Below are 17,015 nucleotides of genomic sequence, written 5' to 3' on the forward strand. Positions count from 1 at the left end.
AGTGAAGACATGTGCAGCTGGGAGGAGGGAGCCAGCCAGAAGAGGTAAACACCTGTGGGAGAGAGGGAGGCATGAATTTAGGACATAGAACAGAGGGAGGGAAGGACTATGAGGGTGCACTGGGACACAAAATGGAGGAAGAGGGTGCATTGGGAAAGGAAGAGAAGAAGAGGGGTGCATTGGCACAGGAAGGGAGAAGCAGACACAGACGTTGGGACACAGAAAGAAGGGAGGGAGTACAAACTTTGGATAAAGGATAGAAGGAAGGAAGGAGGGAGGGAGCATGAACTTGGGACACAGAATAGAGGGAGGAATGGGACATAGGATGGAAGAATGGAAGGAGTGAGGGAAAGAGATGCTGAGGAGGGGGGAATAGAAAGGGGAAATTGTTGGGCATGGGTGTCTGAGTGAGAGGGAAAGAGAGATGGTACACTTGGGGAAATGAAGAAAGAGGAGAATTGTTGGCCATAGGAAAGGAGAGATAAATTTTGGACATGGTGGTGGGAGAGGCATGAGGTACAGATGCATGGGTAAGAGGAAGATAAGAGGGAGAGATGTTGGATGTGGTGGTGGAGAGGGAAAAGTGAAACGAATGAAGAATGAAAGTAAGTGTAAACCTCCTATCTTTTCTTTTTATTTAAACTACAGTACTATATTTTAAGGACTATTTCTTTAATGTTTAATGTTTTTATAGATTGTATACTGTACAGGATCCGAGTTACATACAAAGTCAAGAACGATTTAAAAAAAGGGAACTAGTTCTTAACCTGGAGACTGCTTTTATATCAAAATAATAAAGTAGGTTGATCTGAAACTGCTAGATGTTATTTAAAATATATATATATATATATTTTTAAATAAACTGTTTGGATGGCTTGGCCTGTAAGACATCTAACTTTTTTGGGACATTTTCAAATACAAAAACGTCCATGTTCAAAATGTTAAAATCAAAGCCCATTTGGATGTGGGAGGGACAAGCATTTTAATGGACTGGCCACGCAGACATCCCAATGGGGCAGTGAGGCACCTTAGGGGGCACTGCTATGAACTTCATATAAAGATTGCAAGGTACATATTTCACCAGAACCCCTTTTTAATGTATAATGAACCCTCCAAAACTCCCTCAAAACCTACTATTCCCACCCATCTACAACCCCAATAGCCCTTATGGTTGCAGGTGTCTCCTATATGACAGTACAGTAGGTTTTGGTGGATTCACACTTTCCACCATAAATATAATGGTTAGAGTGGCTTAAGGGCCTGTGTCCTCCTCTCTATTGTTCACTGGCCCACCTATCAAGCTACTTAAGACACCTGAGTGCTGCTCTACTAGGTTTTCCCATACCAGGTGCTGCTGTTCTAGAGACACATATATGTACTGTTTCATTTACAACTTTGGGGGTGGGAAGAGGTCAGTGATCTCTGGGAGAGTGTGGAAACCATACTTTCATCTCTCCAGTGGTCAGTTTGGGTACTGTTTTGGCCCTTATTCACTTTTAAAGCAGGTCTAAATTCTGAACGTCTAAATGACGCCCTGGAAGTCTTGAAAAAGCTTTGAGTTAATGTACAACTGGAGGTTTCACAAATATATTACAGCATGTAATTACAGTGAAACTCTTTTAAGATAACACCTCTTATTCTGTGTATATCTAACTAAACTAGTTTCTCTATAACAACTAGAATCTCTAAAGTATATTAAAGGAAACTAAATATTACCCAATTCTTGATTCTCTCTCTGTGAAACAACTCATGGTCCTAGTGCAGGATGGGGACCAAAACAGGAACAGGCCCATTTGAGCAGCCTACTCTCTTCCTCTCTGAATAGTCTTTTATCCATAAATTTTAGACCATGTGATGAGATGGAAAATCCCAAACTCATGCATATGTGGCTTCTAGGGCACATGTCATCTTTGCACAGCTTCTCCAAGGAGGGGAGACAGAACACACAATACCAGCCAGTCTTCATTAATCAGCTTGTGTTACACCCCTACACCTTAGCTTTCGATTGGTGCATACGTGATTATGTCAACTCCTCTGTCCCTAGAACCCCTTGCTGTTCCAGGTCATCTTGCCCCTCTCATCGGTCAGGACATTTCACAGATAATCTTATCTTTTCTCTTCAGCCCTCTGGATATTCTACATGTCATCATATTTGAGTCCAACTCAAACACATGGTATCTGCCAATTTATCAGTCAGCCCAGCAAAGGCCTTCTGCTGATCTGAAAAACAACCTAATTATGAAATCAGGCATGTCAGCCATTTCAGAGAGAGAGAGAAAAAATGTCCTTCTGTCTTCCATTTTAAGTCAGTCATTGTTTCACTAACCCTCCTTCTTTACTTACGCATAGCGCGGGTTTTAGTGCCGGCAGTGGCAGTAACTGCTCCGACGCACATAGAATTCCTATGAGTGTTGGCGCAGTTACTGCCACTGCCGGCGCTAAAACCCACACTACGCGTTAGTAAAGGAGGGGGTAAATCTGTTATCCTGCTATCCCCATTCATGTTAATAAAATAATATGCTTAGATCCTTACAAGACATCCTGGAGGGTGAATGCCCTGCAATACATCTACAAATTGGTTTCGAAAATCGTACTTGGACGTTTTGGTGATTAAAATGTCCAAGTTTCCGTTTGTGCCATTTTTTTGATGTTTTCACTTTTGAAAATGAGCCACACAGTCCATCCAGTCTGTTCAACAAGGTGGCCAGAGTCGCATCCACTATTCTGCGCAGGCCCCAGTCACCCATACTTAAAAACTGGTTGTCAAGTCTCCCCTTTGCCAACCATATAGTCAGTCATACATGATAGGGATAATATGTAGTTGTATTGCTGACAATATTAAACTTACCAGGCAAGAGGTCTACCCCTCCCCCTAAGCCGCACAGCACCCTCACTTGCAGTACATGACAACAAAGTGATCTACAACACTACAGTTGCCAAACTTCATCTGTCACCATTTGCAGGACACAGACAGAAGCCTGTCTGGCATTGGCCTTAGCTCCCCTATGCTGGATTTGGTGAATCCTCTAAGTCTTTTGCGGGACACAAAAGGGCTCATTTTCAAAACACAAAGACATTTATAAAAAATGGCATAAAATGGCATTTGGATGTTTGGATCGCCATTTTCAAAACCTACTTTCTAGATGTTTTTCTAGGCTTTTCTTCAACAGTGCATCTAAAACTCAATAGGGCATGATAGAGGTGTGTATTGGGTGGGACTAGGGCTGCCTAAGGACTTGGACATTTTACAGCGATAATCAAACATTTAGCAAAACGTCCAGGACACCGTTTAGATGTTTGGGACTAGACCTGGTTTATAAACAAATAAGGGCCAGATGACCACTGGAGACATGTAAACTGTTCTGAGCTCCCTTGGGAGAATGGTATAGAAAATTGAATAAATATATAAATAAATGAATCCGGAGAGAGCGAGACCAGAAGGCCTTGAGCATGCGCAGATGCTCAAGACCCAGCCCAGCCAAGAGGGAGGATCTTCGGGCACCGGCATGTCCTGTGCGTTGGTGCTGGTGCTGGTGCCAAATCGGGGTAAGGGATGGTGTTTGGACGCTCAGCGGGAGATGCCGGATCGCAGGGGGGGGACGCGAGCAGTGGGGGGATGCCGTTCCCAAGGGGGGGGCACTCGCAAATCGAGTCAACGCTCGGTTTGCGAGGCACGATTTGCGGGAATGTTTTGCTCGTTTTGCAAAACACTCGCAAACCACGGTACTCGTAAACCGAGGTTTGACTTTATATAAATTTGAAGGTTTTTGGATCTTTGAAAGAAAACACCCTCCACACTGTAGCCTATATGAGATTATATGATCTTTTGGCGTGGATTTCTGAGATCCTTTTCCTTCATTTCAGGATTCTATATAAACCTCTAGTTCTACCACCCCTAAGTCTCTGGAAGAGGTTTTGTTTGTATATTAATACCTTTTCCATAGCTGACCACCTCTCCTAATTGACCATCTCTTTAAGTTGACCTAATTTTCATAGACCGGACATGCACCACATGTACTCAATGGAAGACTGACCTCGATATATTGACCACCTCTGTAAACTGTATCTTGACCAATTGTCTGTGACACAAAATATTAATTTACCCTCTATAAGCTGACCAGTTGAGTCCATTCTATACCAAGGGGTAGAAGGTACAGGCTTTGCCTCTCAGTTGTATTATTTTTTTTATGTTTTATTATTACCACGTGTTAGATTAGGCCTAACATCCTACTGAAAAACGCTAGGAAATTCTTTTTCACCCAGAGGGTGGTGAATACATGGAATGTGCTTCCAGAGGCTGTGGTAGATAGGAGCACTGTACAGGGCTTCAAGGAAGGCTTGGATAGGTTCCTAGAGGACAAAGAGATTGAGGGGTATAGATAAGTGTAGAGATGGGTTATAGGGATAGGAGTAGAGGTAAATTACAGGAATAGGAGTAGAGATAGGTTATAAAGCTAGTCAGGGACCACTGCTCAGGCAAAAGGGCCTTATGGGCCGCCGCGGGAGCGGACCGCTGGGCGAGATGGACCTCTGGTCTGCCTCAGCGGAGGCAACTTCTTATGTTCTTATGATTATCATGTGTTGCTGAAGATTTTTTTCAATGTGGAAGGACTGGTCTTAATTGTACAATTACTGAAAAGCTGAATCCTACAATTACTGAAAAGCTCTGAAACCAAAATTTGACACGAGCTGGAAACTTTGTCCCCAGGTCATTCTCTAATCAGAATTTCAGAAAGCATGGCACAAGCATAGAAAATTTTTAAAGGAAGAATGGATTATAGAGTGTAGCATTTCATACGGATAGGCTACATGATCTATATCTGCTTTCATTTTCTATACTTCTGGGAATTTGTTGGGTCAAAAAAATTGTAAAAGTGAAATAAAACCCTGCAAGTCATTTTGAACAGTTCTGAAATTGTCTATAGACTTAATTGAGCTAGAAGCTCAGTGAAACAGGAAAAACCTGCTAGGCAAAAATAAAGTGAAGTTGAAGGGGAGGAAGCTAAGAGGCGATATATATTGTCTATAAATAATGGAAAGATCAATAAATAAATAGGCCAGAAAGCATGTTTATTCGGAAATAGAGAGAAAGGACAATCTGAAGCTATGGAAAAAGAAATGTAATTTGATTATAACTATTCTACTTTTAAGATTATCAGATTATAGATCTACTGATGAGTAGTCATGTTTAAGAGAGAACTAGATAATTTGATGAGCACACAATATAGGATTTTTTTCCTGCTGTCTTCTTAGCTGCCCAGACCCTGAGTGCTTCTGATCTGCAGTGCAGACTACATCAATTTTCAAAGTGAAGGTCTGTACATGCTTTCACTTTGAAAGCTGCTGGGAAAAAAAAACACATCCCTGGAGATACTCCTTATTTCATGCAGGCACCATCTAGTTTAGTGCCACTGAATATCAACAATGGGCTAGCCAGCAGATTTAGGTGTCCTTTTACTAAGCTGCAGTACAAAGTGGCCTTAGCACAAACTCATGCGTGTCATTCCTGTGCACTAACCTCGTGGGTAAAATGGCCATTTTTTCTATTTCCAGCATTAATGTCCATGCGCTAGTTTTCCCATTAGTGCTTGGCCATTAGCACGTGAGCCCTTAATGATATCTATTTTGTGGGCAGCGAGGGCTCACACACTAATCTCTTATAATAAAATGCTAAGCACGCATGCGCACTCTCACCGCCGTGTTGCCTGATCTGTAGTTCCGTGGCCGGCAGAGTGCGCATGCGGGCTTGCCGGCTCCGGCCAGACAAAGTTCATTTTTTAGTTCAAAGCCGCCGCCACAGCTCCTCTATCGAACCTCACCAGTGTCAGAGAAGACTTCCGATTCTGGCGGGGATCGAGAGAGGAGACGCAGCGGCGGCTTTGAACTAAAAAATGAACTTTGGCCGGGCATCTGGGGTCTGCAATGCGATGGTGCGGGCGCATGGAAGGCAGACATTGTGTGAGCAGGGCAGGATGACCGACTCCTGAAATAGGCAGCTGCACACTGGCCACTTCAACGCTTCCTCCTTAGCTGCTCAACAAAACGCGACAAAATAATGTACAAACAGACCCACGCGGAGGGAGGATAGAGCTGTGAGGATGGTGGACCAGGTGTGAGTGTGTGAGGTTCCATCAGGTTAAAGGGCTGGGGACGGGCAGCCTGCCCAAAGATTCAGTGCAGTGGCCAGGGAGAGAGTTGCGTTTGAATTGGTGCAGGTTCTGGTGTTGAAGTGTTTTGGCCAGAGCAGGGAAGAGGGACAGGGGGAGCATGGAAGAGGTGCTGCTGGACAGGAAAGTGGAGTGGGGAGGGAAATGCTGCTGGTGAGAAAAGGGGGCTCGGGCTGAAAGGGAACAGATGGGAGAAGGGGGCGGGGGGGGGTAAAAATGAGTTTGGAGCTGGGGCTGAAAATAGGGGACATGTGAGGGAAGGAGGCTTTACTAGCACCCGTTAATGTAACGGGCTAAAACACAGCAGTGTAGCTGTGCCGACCGATTAGTGAACATGCCTACTCTTTGCCCCCGCACATGGGAAGCATGCGCACATGCAAAAATTATTATAGGATGCCCGTGGTAAACACTTTTGCTACGGCAAGCACATGTTTGTACCTACTGCAGCTTAGTAAAAGGGCCCCTTAATCTGGTAGGAGTCTACCCAGTAAAGTCATTTTAAGTTTCTCTCTCTTAGATTTTAGGCCCTCCCAAGGACAGGGATATGCCTGTTAAACCTGAATGTAATTTGCCTTGAACTACTACTGGAAAGGGGTGAGGTAAAAACAACAGGAGTGTGGCGTAGTGGTCAGAGCTACAGCCTCAAAATCAAGAAAAAAAACTGCAGAGCGGAATGTACAAGGTACGGGAATCTTTATTAAAAGTCTATACAAAATTGTAATCCATAAAAATGTCTCTCATATATATGGAATAAGAACCCAACATGGTCCGTGTTTCAGAGAAACACTCCTTCCTCAGGGGTCCACGATGTCCGATGTATCACATATAGAAAGACATCGGAGAAAAACGTTATGCGTTTGCCCAGAAGGAGAATTTCTTGCCTCTAATTCGAACATTGTGATTACCGTCTTTTCACACATATAACGTGCGCGTTATACACGATTTTACAAACCGTGCATAACCATGCGCGTTATACGCGTGAGCGCGTTGAACAAAATTTTTTTACATAGTTTCCCCCCCCGACGTCCGATTCATCACCCCAAAGGACCGCTCGCACCCCCACCCGAAAGACCGCTCGCACCCCCACAGCCTCCCCCCTCCCCCTCCCCCTCCTGCATGGAGAAGCTGCCTACCGTTGTTTCCGGATGCCAGTGAGCCCAGCTGCGTCCTCTGCCAGCGGTCCTGCCCCTTCTCTGAGCCCTGCGCTGCACTGCTTCCTCTTCTGGCGGTCCCGCCCTTTCTCTGACATCAGAGAAAGGGTGGGACAGCCGGAAGAGGAAGCAGAGTAGCGCAGGGCTCAGAGAAGGGGCGAGACCGCCGGCAGAGGAAGCAGCTGGGCTCACTGGCATCCAGAAACAACGGTAGGCAGCTTCTCCATGCGGGAGGGGGAGGGGGGAAGGCTGTGGGGATGCGAGCGGTCCTTCGGGTGGGGGTGCGAGCGGTCCTTCGGAAAGGAGAGTCGGGGCGGGCGAAAGGAGAGTCGGGGCGGCGAGAGGAGAGTCGGGGCGGCATGCGCGGTATACGCGTGTGCGCGCTATAGTAAAATTTTTTTACATAAATTTCTGTGCGCGTTTTACACGGGTGCGCGGTATATGGGTGAAAATACGGTACTTTATAACACAATGTTGTTCTCCACATGTCTCTCTATATGTGATACATCGGACATTCCGGACCCCTGAGAAAGGAGTGTTTCTCTGAAACACGGACCCTGTTGGATCCGTACACCATGTATATGAGAGACATTTTTATGGATTACAATTTTGTATAGATTTTTAATAAAGATTCCTGTACCTTGTACATTCCGCTCTGCAATTTTTTTTTCTTGTTTTTGGTGTTTGCCTTTTACTGCAGCCCCATTGGATTTTTCTTTGTTTTGCTTTGTAGAGCTATAGCCTTAGTACCCTGAGGTTGTGGGTTCAATATCCATGCCGCTTCTTGTGACCCTGGGCAAATCATTTAATCCTCCATTGCCCCAGGTACATTAGATAGATTGTGAGCCAAAGGGGACAGGCAGGGAAATGCTTGAAGTAACTTTATGTAAACCATTTTGAGTGTGGTTGTAAAATTACATAAAAGGAGGTATACAAGTCCCAATCATTTTCCCTTTCCCATTTAACACATTTTATAACCATCCAATAAGTTGATCAAGTATATACATAGTCTGCTATCAAGAAAGACATGGGGCAAGCCAGTACTTGCCCTGGGATCAGTAGCGTGGAATGTTGCTACTATTTGGTTTTCTGCCAGGTACTTGTGACCTGGATTGGCCACTGTTGGAAACAGGATACTGGGCTAGATGGACCTTTGGTCTGACCAAGTATGACTATTCTTAAGTTCAAACCAGTACTCAAACCCAAAACCAGTGTGTTTTCAGGTTCTCTCTGATGAATATGTAATATACTGTAACTGTAGGTATTGCCTACACAATGTACTTCATGCACATCCATTAAGGATGCTCAGAAAACTCAACTAGCTGGCATCCAGGGACCCAAGGACTGGTTTCGGCTCCACTGGCACAGAGAATCAGAAAGCTGAACCTGTAGAATGCATCAAATGGGTTTTTTTTTTCCAGACTAAAAATCCCTTATGTTACCTTAAATAGAAATGTTTTTAATTGATAGAGGGTGGGAACTCCATATGTTTAAGAAACATTACACAGTATGTGGTGGGTGTAGATTCTTTTAAAGGCCAAATCAACTCCCTGAGCAATTAAAAGTAGCAGTGCCTTCTACTTGTCATATTTCAGTGACTCATCTAAAGGTCTTCTTAGCCTATAGCAAAATACTTGAGCAATTCTTTCAAAGCTATGTTTCGGAGAATTTGAAAAATACTTTGAACTATAATTTTGGAGGATGCATTTTACATATGTCCATCAGTTATGGTTATGTTTTATGTTTACTGGCATTTGATATATGGCCCTATCTTAGAGACGTTCAGGGCAGTATACAATTTTTTCAATCAAGTACTTTATATCCTGCTGGGCTCACAATCTAACTATGGTCGTTCGGTGTATACTCACACCTCTCCTTCTGCATTAACCAACGTGAGTTCCTAGAGTCTGAGCAGGAGAGAGGAGGGCAGCTGTACTGACAAACACATATGGCGGTCCAAGACCATAGCAGGTCTATTAAAAACCTTTTAAAAAAAAACAAAATCAGTTGGGGATGGATGCTTCTGAGCAATATTCTTATGGTATGTACTGTGGAAAGCACATTCCTCCAGATTCTGTAAAGTTCTGCACCCAAATTTTCTGGATACAAATAATGAAGAGTAACAGCCACACAGAGTCCAGGAAAGATGCACGTAAGCATTGACAAGATAAAGGCAACAGAGTAAACATAAGAACATAAGAATTGCCGCTGCTGGGTCAGACCAGTGGTCCATCATGCCCAGCAGTCCACTCTCACGGCGGCCCACTGGTCAAAGACCAGCACCCTAACTGAGACTAGCCCTACCTGCGTATGTTCTGGTTCAGCAGGAACTTGTCTAACTTTTGTCTTGAATCCTGGAGGATGTCTTCCCCTCCGGAAGAGCGTTCCAGTTTTCTACCACTCTCTGGGTGAAGAAGAACTTCCTTATGTTTGTACGGAATCTATCCCCTTTCAGCTTTAGTGAGTGCCCTCTCATTCTCCCTACCTTGGAGAGGGTGAACAACCTGCCTTTATCTACTAAGTCTATTCCCTTCATTATCTTGAATGTTTCGATCCTGTCCCCTCTCAGTCTCCTCTTTTCAAGGGAGAAGAGGCCCAGTTTTCTCCAGTAGACTCACAGAGCTTCTAAAATTAGTGTATATAAGCCTCCCGCCCTCACCTCCACCCACTCAGACCCCCACCCCCTAGGGCACAGTCACTTCATGACAAAATAGCATAAGATAAGCAAATTATAACTTAGTCAAGCATCTTTGCCACAATCTCCTATATACAGCTCTCCCACCACTGAGAATCTCATTGTGTCCATGTGTCTTCCAATTAGCAAATCAGCAGCTGCTGGAGTGCCTCATCCATCCAAGCAAAAAGGGTCAATCTGTTGTATACCAAATGGTCACCCCTCTTTGTTTGGAATTGTAGGAGAAGAACACCACTTTTTTCAATTTCTTTTTTCAATTTCTTATGCTCTATTGCTGCCAAATGAGTTTCTTGCAATATCACCCTTCTCTCTTTTTAAGAAAGCCAGGAGTTTAGTACATTTGACTGGGGAATTTAGACCAGCAACATTCAAACTGAGTAATTTCAAGTTATCCATATTCCCCAAAGAACAATGAGATCATGGTGCTAGATAAACCAGCAAGTACAGAAGCCAGGGGGGCCTCCGAGCTTAACCTCTCCTGGTGAGAAAACATGAGAGGTGATTGTACCCTAAACCTGAAATCTCCCACAACCCTCCAAGCAGAAACAACATCCAACTCTTCCCACTAAATCCCTGATCATACAACAACCACACAGAACATACACATATACCAGCCCTCTTTCACCCCAATTACCCCTCCCCACAGACTCTACCACCACACCAAATTAATTCCCCATATTAAAAAGAACACCAATCCCTCATGCCCCTTCCCACAAACTTTCCATACCCTACATCTGCCAAGGAAAACTTACTAAGATAAAATCCCTAGTCTCCATCAAAAACTACCATCAAACAAGTATCATCAAACTACTATCAAAACGAAACAGATATTGCATAACATAAATCATGCTGAAGAACCAGAATTTAGCCAATCCGTGCCAGGTAAATAATGTGTCAACCACCCTGAAAGACACTGGCTCCATGTCTCGGAGAAACAGAACTGTGTCAGCTGCAGAAAGATTGTCAGAAATGCATAGGGTGATTCAGGCTGGACTGTCCATGCTGGCAAAGTCCAAATTTGATATGCAAAGGAACATCCAAGCCAGCTCGGGCATTTATAAGCAGTAAAGCTGTGCCATTCCCAACCTAGCAGCTCAGAAGTGTTCTCAACTGCCAGGCAGGTTCTTAACAAACCCCTTCAGGGCATCCAGAGAATCAAAAGTTTTTGCTTCATCTGTTGTAAACACTCGCACTTTTGCAAGAAATTGAACAGCAAATTTGATGCCCTTGATTTTAAGTTCTGCACAGTATGGTGTAAGGACTTTCCTGCTAGCTGCTGCTGTAGTCGAATAGTCATTGAATAATAACAGCCTCTTACCATTGTGCTGCAGGTCTCCCTTTTTTTGGTACAGAGAAGGATTTTGTCCTTGTCTACAAAGGTCAAGATCCTAGCAATTATCTGTATAGGTCCAGTATCCTCCGTTCTCTTAGGCTCCACACTGTGCATGCATTCCACCTTAATGTCGGCGCCAAAACCAAAAGCCTCTGGAAGCCAAGACTCCACCAAGGGCCAGAGCTCGGTGTCTGAGAATGATTTAGATACGCCAATCATGCTTCGGTTCCGGCGACCCCTGTTTTCCTGATCTGGTGTAGAGTTGTTTGCATTGCTGCTTCAAATCTCAAAGCTGGACCACCATGGCTCCCATAGTATCTTCCTGGGCGGACACTCAATGCTGCACTTGGAGGATTTGCTGATTCTGTCTCTCAATGCTATCATGAATGTAGTCTATAGATGCCTGGAGTTTGGAGAGATTATCATCAATTACTGCGGAGATGTTTATGGTAAGCTCCCAGACCAGTTTATCCTGCAGCGTGATCACAGGCGAGTGCACAGGTGTCTCTGACGCCATCTAAGAAGGAGAATCTCGCTTCTCTTGAGCAGGCCACGATGCTTTAATTGGCATAATTCACTAACCAGCAGAAAACAATTGCCGGTGGCTTCATGTTGAATAACCACAGCTACCTGATTTTATTTTAGTTACCTGATTAATGTATAATTTTATTGTGTTTAATTCCCTCAGTCTCTCTCCTCCATTTTGAATCGCTGCCGCGAAGCGGCGGCCCGCTGGACACGCCTCCATCTCAGCTGGTACATGCCGTTAAATTCTCCCCCTCTTGCGGCGCACGCCGCAAAGGCGCTCGCCTTCGGCGCCTTGTGCGCAACTTTGCGGGCAACTCTACGAGTTATTCAATATCTTCATTTCTCTATATTTATTACATTTCTTCTTTAATTTATATTCACAATCCATTTTCAGAAAGACTCAATCTAAATCTTATATTTATTTAATAATAGTTTGTTCACTTACCAATCATTTGTCTATGGACCCAAATTTATCCCAAATCCCTGTTTTATGGGATCGCAGACTTCCCCCTGCAGTCACCTTATCTACTCTTAACCCTACTAACCTGATCAACTTAGCCCCTGACAACTCTCTTCAGTTGTCCAATTTAATCTCATCTAAATGTATCACTCCATCACCACCCAATTTTTTAAAAATTGGTCTAATCAATGTCAGATCTCTACGAACCAAACATCACATTATCAAAGATCTTTTAACCAACCAACCAATTGATCTTCTCTGCATTGTAGAAACCTGGCTCACAGAGGGCGACGAAGCTTATCTTTCTTATGCTAGCCCCCCTAGCTACAACTTTTGTTTCAACTATCGCACAGGTAAGAAGGGTGGTGGTCTCGCTATCATTTACAAATCTAATTTATCCCTAGTAGTTGAAATTACCCAAGCCATAAGTTCCATTGAATACATTCAATTAAAAATTAATACAAACCCAAACATTAAGCTACTTTTATTATATAACCCACCTCCAATTAATCAGTCTACATTCATTCAGTTATTATCAATTGTCTCAAATTTTGTCACTACATCCTCATTTCCTATTCTTTTAGGAGACTTTAATCTCCATTTCAATGATAAATCTAACCCATATACTTCTGACTTTCTTACCCATACAAATGATCTCAACCTTATACCATTAAAAACCGGTATAACACATATAAAAGGTCATACACTAGACATGATTTTTGCCCCTGGTGAATTACTTGCTAACTTCTCTGAACCTGAAATACTCAAAGTTCCTTGGTCTGACCATTGTCTTATCCAAACAACTCTAGAACTACACCCTCATCAAGACTCCCCTAGGCCACCCAAAGTTATCAAGGTAAGAGACCTCCAAAATATTGATGACTCGCTTATCATTTCACCATTACTTGATTTAGATAAATTTAAATCTTTAACAATAAATGACCAATTACTTATTTGGAATAATACTTGTCAATCTCTTTTAGATAAAATAGCTCCAATAACAATTCAAATTATCTCCCCTAAAAAGCAAAAAAACCCTTGGTATAATTCTTCTCTTGCTTTACTAAAACGACAGTTGCGTTCAGCTGAACGCAAATGGCGCTCCAAACCTACACAAAACAACCTGGATAATTATAAACAACATTCTAAATATTACCGTCAAATGATTAACAAGACAAAGAAAAAATATTACATTAAAAAAATTTCTATGACTAAGAATTCCTCTTCACTTTTCAAAATTTTAAAACAGTTAACAATTTTCAAACATAAACCAGTTATTTCCACAGAAGACACTCCTTCTGCCAACTGTTTAGCAAGTTTTTTTCATACTAAAATTACATCAATTAGAGCAAATATAACTAATAATGTTTCTACTTGTCTACACAAGCATAGCACTAGCATATCCTTATCCAGCGCCACTACGGATATCTCAGATGAAGATCAAAAAAGTTATATGTCATTACAAGCTTCATGTTCTAAGTTTATTCTTCCAACTTTAATTGAAATAGAACATTTATTTCAATCTATAAAACTAAAAGGTTCCAAAACTGAATCCTTCCCTCCATTCCTTCTTAAACGTTATTTTTCAATATTTGGCCCAGTTATTCTCCAAATTATTCATAAAAGTCTGTCTACTTCATCTCTCCCGACTGAATGGAAACACTCTGTTCTCCTTCCAATTATTAAGGATTCAAAAATCAGTCTTTGCGATTGTTCAAATTACCGTCCAATAGCGAGTCTTCCATTTTTAGCCAAAATCACTGAAAAAGTAGTATTTCAGCAACTGTCAGATTTCATTGATAAAACTCAGGTTTTACATCCCAACCAATCAGGATTTCATAAAAATCATTCAACAGAACATTCACTAGTAGGTCTCGTCACATCTATCCACTACTATCTGGATCAACACAAATCTGTCATTCTCATTTCCTTAGATTTAGCAGCAGCATTTGACACAATTGACCATCATTTATTACTCCACCGACTTTCTTCCATCGGTCTAAAAGATCAAGTACTAGATTGGTTTCGATCTTATTTTACAGATAGATTCTCTACAGTGTACTTTAAAAATTCTTTTTCAAAACCTTGTCAAACAAACTATGGAGTACCACAAGGGTCTATATTGTCTCCATTACTGTTTAACATCTATTTGGCCCCTCTCTTAACCCTTTGTCAATCCATTGGTTTCACAGTACATGCTTACGCAGATGATTTCCAACTTTTGCGTACCATTGATCCCACAAGTTCCCAGGACATATCTAATATTAACCAAAAGCTGGCCAAAATCCATGAGTGGCTGAATGTCAATCAGCTATCTCTAAGTATCAATAAAACCACTACTGTGCTTTTCTCAGGGAAAGAAGGGGCACAACTCATTAACCCAATCATAATCGACAATAAACCCCTTAATCAAACTACCAATACAAAAATTTTGGGAGTCCTAATAGACAATAATCTCACGTTCCGTGCACACATCAGTGCAATGGTCAAAAACTGTTTCTATAGGCTAAGAATGATTCGTTCACTTGTCCCCCTTCTTGATTCGTTTTCCCTTAATACTTTAGTTCACTCCCTAGTAATATCAAAATTAGATTATTGTAATTCCTTATTAAAAGGGGCTTATCTAAAGGATATAAGGCGTCTTCAACTCATACAAAACACTGCAATAAAGATAATCTCAGGTTCAAAAAAATTTGACCACGTCACACCTCTACTTCAAAAAGCTCACTGGCTGCCAATATCATACAGGATTACATACAAAATAGCTCTTTTAGTCTTCAAGACAATAAAGACAAATACACCTGCATTTATAGATAGGCTTCTGATTCCACATAGTTCGTCAAGAGTTCTTAGATCATCCTCTCAGTCTACTCTTAATGTTCCCTCTTTAAAAATTATTGGAACACGCTGTGCTTCTATCTTTTCGGTTACTGCCCCAACGATTTGGAACTCTCTTCCTTTATACTTAAGACTTGAACAAGATTTGCAAAAATTCAAGAAAAGTTTAAAGTGCCTTCTTTTTAAAGAAGCCTTTAACTGAAAGTTTACTTTCACGGTAAAATCTTATTGTTTCCAACCTCCCTTAAATCCAGACTACTAATTTCTCCCTCTATTGACCTTTCTTCAGTCCCCAATTCTTTTCCTCACACCCCCCTAATGTACTTCCCTTTTATGTACTTTTTCTTTAAAAATTGTATTTCTTTCCCTACTGTTTCTAGTGGTTTTTAAAGTTGTTACCCTTGTATGTTTGATTAATATACTATGTATAAGTGATTTCTCGAAATCCTATTTTATCTTTTGTAAAACGCTTTGTAATTTGGAAAAGCGTTCAATCAAATAATATAAATAAACTTGAAACTTGAAACAGTTACTAAAACTGTTCCGATGGTCTCCAGCACAGTACGAGCACTGCGATGTGAGGAATTTAAAGCTTAAAATGCAAACCAGGTCAGAGTTGAGATGAAAAGCTACCACTCAGCCCTGCATCAACACATGAACCGCCCTCCCCCCCATTTTCAACTAGTGTGTACACAATTTATAGACGAGTGCCAATTGAGCACCTAACAATTATTAAATTAGGCTCTAACTAGCCATAAGTATCAATATAAGCTCTTAAGTGGCACAAATCTCGCAACCTTGGAGTCGACTTCAACTCTGACCTCTCATTTTCTATGCAAATCTAACAGACTGCTAAAGCCTGTTACTTCTATCTCTACATAACCAAAATTTTCCCCTTCCTCTCTGAGCACACTACGCAGATCCTTTTCCACACAATCATAACCTCACACTTTTGGCTGCTGCAATTTACTTCTAACAGGTCTCCCATGAATTGCCTTTCCACCATGGAATAGATGCAAAAATCAGCTGCATGACTTATCTACTGCCAACCTCGCTACACTCACCTCACCCTTCTCCTCAAATCACTTTACTGGCTCCCTATCTGCTTCTGCATACAGTTCAGACTCCTATTACTAACCTACAAGTGTCTGCATGCCACAACCCCTCAGTAGCTCTCCTCTCTTATCTCTCCTTATATGCCTCCTTGAGAACTCCGAAATTCGTTCCTCCAGATAAGTTGCTTTTATCTGTACCTTTCTCCTTCACTGCCAATTCCAGACTTTATTCCTTTCATCTAGCTGCCCCATATGCCTTGATAAAACTACTTGAGTTCATCCGTTATGCCCCTTCCTTTCCCTTGTTTAAAAGTAGACTGAAAACCCACCTTTTTGATTCCAATCCATAACCTTACTCCGCACTGCCCACCACCTTAGCCAGAAGATTAACAATCCTCCCTAATTGTATCCCCCACCCGGGCATCCTGTTTGCCTGTCTTTATTGTTTAGATTGTAAGCTCTTTTGAGCAGGGTCTGTCTCCTTTGTGACTCTGCATTGCTTATGTCTGGTAATGCTCTAGAAATAATAGTAGTAGTAGTAGTAGTTAATTTTTGTTACAGTAATTGGCACTAAGTTGTAATTATGTGTGTAACTGCACTTAATTGCTATTGTATAAACTTAGGACTTAAATGCTATATCGTACAACTACAATGTGGTGTGTCTCGCATTTGTGTGTGTCAGTTATAGAATGCTATCGCTTATGCACACAATTCCCAATTGTAGGCACGTTCATTTCTATCAGCCTTTGACATGGTGTAAGTGCTCTCCTAAAGTTTAGGTGTGTGCA

General features: G+C 42.0%; 1 protein-coding gene across 3 annotated transcripts in view; it reads right to left on the reverse strand.

Moving 5' to 3' along the window:
* MAP3K13 (mitogen-activated protein kinase kinase kinase 13) overlaps positions 1–17,015 on the reverse strand; it is a 224,195-nt gene that overhangs the window by 45,619 nt on the left and 161,561 nt on the right. The gene's annotated exons all lie outside the window — the stretch shown is intronic.

This window comes from Geotrypetes seraphini, chromosome 5 (assembly GCF_902459505.1).
Source record: "Geotrypetes seraphini chromosome 5, aGeoSer1.1, whole genome shotgun sequence".
NCBI classification, from domain to species: Eukaryota; Metazoa; Chordata; class Amphibia; order Gymnophiona; family Dermophiidae; genus Geotrypetes; species Geotrypetes seraphini.